This window comes from Triticum urartu, chromosome 1A (genome assembly GCF_056163025.1).
Source record: "Triticum urartu cultivar PI428250 chromosome 1A, HENAU_Tu73, whole genome shotgun sequence".
Taxonomy (NCBI): Eukaryota; Viridiplantae; Streptophyta; class Magnoliopsida; order Poales; family Poaceae; genus Triticum; species Triticum urartu.
Window position 1 is genome coordinate 579,608,343 of NC_141873.1, and position 4,218 is coordinate 579,612,560.

Genomic DNA, 4,218 nt, shown 5'->3' on the forward strand with positions numbered 1-4,218 from the left:
TTTTTGTCAAAAAAAAGCTTAGAAAAAAATGCCCAACCACCACAGCCGGGTCCATAGTAGCGAACATATCATACCCAAATCAAGCCCGAAGGGGGCGACTCGAGCGGCTGATAGAGCCCACTAATGGGCCCGGCAACGGGGTCCAACGGGGCTGCGGGCGGTAATAAGAGAGGAGCTCGGTGGAGGGGGCGGAGGCAGCTATTTAAGTCGCTCCTCGCGCCCCCCGGCTTCCGAGGTGGTACTAAATATGGCGCCCCCATGGCGCCCGACGCTGCACTTGGTCGCCGTAAGGCTCAGGAGGCCTAATGTGCGCTGTCTCGGGCCGGCCCAGTTCGGCCCAATGAAGGCACGCGGCCAGTCGCCCCCTCCCCCGGCCCACGCCCACTCCCCTCCCCCGCGCGTTGCTGAACTCAGGGTTTAGTCCCACCTCGGAAGCGGGGGCGGGCGAGGACCGGCTTAAATACCTGCCTCCGCCCCCTCCGCCGAGCTCCTCTCTACTTAGTAACCGCAGCCCCGTTGGACCCCGTGTCTGGGCCCATTAGTGGGCTGCATCGGCCGCCCGAGTCGCCTTTGGGCTAGATTTGGGTAGGTTCTGCATGCTACTATGGGCCCGACAGAGGTATTTGGGCAATTTTTTTCCGAACTTGCTACTTTGGACAGAAGCAGCGGCCGGTCGCATTTCAAAACAGTACAAAGGGAATCACAGTACAAAATAGCAGCGTCCGGCTGCATTTTATCAATGTACAATGAATACAAATCAGGTCTAGTAATCATCATAAAAAATAAACAGAGTTTCGAAACTGCGAGTAAAAATTGTAGTACATATCAAGATTTCTGGCACACATGTGCGAATAAAAATAGCATAGGTTATTCAGACATGACTCGTGCGATCACTTTTATTCTTCCTACAAACTAAGCTGCGTCTCTACGCCCAGTTCCTGAACAAAACATAAAGAAATGGGTGAGCAAATATAGTTGGTAAAATCAAAATAGCAACATAACAAAAATAAAAAGGTTGCAACTCACTTCTCGTTCTTACTGCATGTAGCCTTGTTATGACCTGGGAGACCACAAAGACTGCACAAAGGACCACTTTTCTTCTCTGTAAAATCTTTTGGCCTACCATTCTTTGTAACGTCGGGGCCCCCCTTCGATCGCCCCTTCTTAGGTGCACCCTTCGTCGAAACTTTCTGAGGATCACCAATACCAGGCTCAACTTGTTGCGCCTGACTTGCCTCCTTCTTCAGCATAGCATACCTTCTACTTCCTATAAGTTCCTCCTCTGAAATCTTTTTCTACGCTATTATGTTGTCCAGACACTTCATCAACTCGTCGTACAAGAAGGGATCATTTGCTGCAACATGAGCAGCTTCTGCGGTTTTAATGGTTATTGCACTATACCGTTCTCTCTCCAATGGCCCTGACCAACCCCATCCAAACATATCACTCTTCCGCTGCACAGGAAGCCCATCTCTCGCATGTTTGGACAACCGATGCAGGACACAACACTTTGGTATTTTAGTTAATTTCAGATGATGGAGAACAAACAGAATGTGTTTGCATGGCACCCCTTTCCAAACCATCCTAAGACAACTGCATGTAATAGTTTCTTCTGAGTTACCTGGTTCATAAACAACATTGTACCTGAACTTGTGGTTATCCTTCCATGTCACCATGAATGTCTGACGGCCAATTCCCACGAGCGTCTCAAATATCTCCAACTGACCCATCTTATGCAAATCATCTTGCAGGATGTAGAAATTAGCAGGTGTGAATACTTTGGCGGCATGCTCCTCAAGGGCCTTATATTCAGTAACTGATGGTGGTTCCTTCTGGAATGCCTCGCAGTCATCGTATGCCTCGTTCTCACGTAGGCGAACTATACAGTTCTCATAATGCACCACCAAATCTACAATAGTCATACCGTAGTCCAGGTGAAGGTGAAGGCAGGAGTTGAGGCTTTCAATCCTCTGGTTACTTCGCATACCAAGGAAAAAACCATCGGAAAGATATGAAGCTGCCCACAGTCGCCTCTTCCTGTACATCCTGTCAAGCCACTCTTCAGTTCTATCCGTCTTCCATTTATCATAGAAAGCTTTCCATCTCTGCTCAAAGTTCGCTTGAGAGGTGGCATAGTACAAGAGCGATCTGAACTCATCCAGTGACTTGTAATGCAGGTGCCTCTGCATATTTTTCTCGATATGCCAGGAGCCACTAGTAGAAAAATGGTCAAACGTGAAGCACATTAGTGCCGGTTTGTATTTGAGCCGGCACTAATGTATACATTAGTGCCGGTTCCAACGGATAGCCGGGCCGCTTTCATTAGTACCGGTTCGTGGCGAACCTTTAGCACCGGTTCGTGCCACGAACCGGTACTAATGAGAGTGGTGGCAGGATGTTGTCAGAGTGGGGCCCCTCCAGCACCTTTAGTACCGGTTCGTGCCACGAACCGGTACTAAAGGTCGTCCTATATAAACCCTTCGTCCACCAGCACTCTGTTCTTCCCCCTTTCCCCTCTCCGGCCCTCTCCTCTGTTCTTCCCTTCTTCCTCTCGAGTTCATCACAAAATTTGCCCAAAATTTGTCAATATTTGAAGGCCCTCATCCATTCAAATGATCACAAAGGTTAGCAACTTTGTCCTTTCATCTCTCATTGCTAGATTAGCTCTTGCATTGGTTTATATAGTGATTAATTTGTGAGTTTAGTAATTTGGGAGGATATATATATATATATATATATGTGCTAGTATTTGATTTATATGCAATTTAAGGTCAAAAATAACACTTAGTTTGCATATGTAGGTGTGGTTTACTTAGTGCCTTCTAAATCTCCATCGTAGCCACCGTCGATCGCCCGCACCGTCCCGTCGCCGGCACCACCTTGTGGTGAGCCTCTTGTTCATGAAATTTTATATAAAAATTGATGTTTGTGTGATTTGGATATATAGTTACTCGTATAATTATCTTACCCATACGTTGTTTGTTATACATATAGTGCCATGGTTTTGATATCCGTCCCCGTCGGCCCTAGTCCTTGTTATGATTCGGATGTGGTATGTATATTCTCTTTTAAAACTAGTTGCATTTCATGTTTATGACAAATTATGCCCATCAAGTTGACATAGAAATTTTTTCTAGGAGGTATCTGAACCGGAAATTCCAACCGACCCTATTGCCGAGAGGTTAAATTTAGTTGAAAGAGAAAACGAGTACTTGAAAGAAAAATTGAAAAGAATTGAGGGGGAGAAGATGGAATTGGAGTTGCATGTTGTCGATGTCGTCGATGATCACAAGATCAAGATGGAGAAAATGCGCTTAAAGATTAGAAAGATTAGAAAATATGCCATCGATAGTGAGGCTTGGTATCATTATGCTGTTGGATCCATTGTTACCTTAGTTGCGATCTTGATCGTATTTGTTGTTGCATTTAAATGCTTTAGCTAGAGAGTTATTTGTTTGTTGCATTTAAGTGTACTTGGTAGATTAGAAGGCTGGCAAGGTCGATAGAAGTATATTGGATATACATTGTGTTGATGTGTACTTTACTAGTACTCCTAGTAGCACCAGGGTATTAGATACCGGTTCGGTTGCTAAGTGTTAGTAACTCGAAATAAAAGCTACGGGATAAACGGAGACTAGCCAAAGGTGAGCTGACGATATGTGTTGGAAGTGTTTCCAATGTTGATATGATCAACCATCGCACGCTCCCTCTACCATCGAGATTGGTGTTAAACCTAAATAATTGTTATTTGGTGTTTGCGTTGAGCATAGACATGATTGGATTATGACTATCGCAATACGGTTATTCATTTAAAGAGAATAATAGTTACTCTGTTTATTTGAATAATACCTTCAATGGTCTTGCACCTAAAATGAATGGTTTATTGAATCTCGATCGTAGTGATACACATGTTCATGCCAAAAGATATAAGATAGTAATGATAGTACCACCTGCTTGTGGCACTGCCATGTAAGTCATATCGGTATAAAATGCATGAAGAAGCTCCATGTTGATGGATCTTTGAACTCACTCATTTTTGAAAGGATTGAGACATGCGAACCATGTTTGTTGGTAGATATGCATGAAGAAACTCTATACAGATGGATCGTTTGGACTCACTTGATTTTGAATCACTTGAGACATGCAAATCATACCACATGGGCAAGATGACTGAAAGCCTCGTTTTCAGTAAAATGGAACTAGAAAGCAACTTGTTGG

The 4,218-nt window shown here is 44.5% G+C and overlaps 1 pseudogene; it reads right to left on the minus strand.

The window, feature by feature from the left end:
• Nucleotides 1–1,022: 1,022 nt before the first annotated feature.
• LOC147993006 (protein FAR-RED ELONGATED HYPOCOTYL 3-like) lies at nt 1,023–2,189 on the minus strand (annotated as a pseudogene).
• Nucleotides 2,190–4,218: the final 2,029 nt, after the last annotated feature.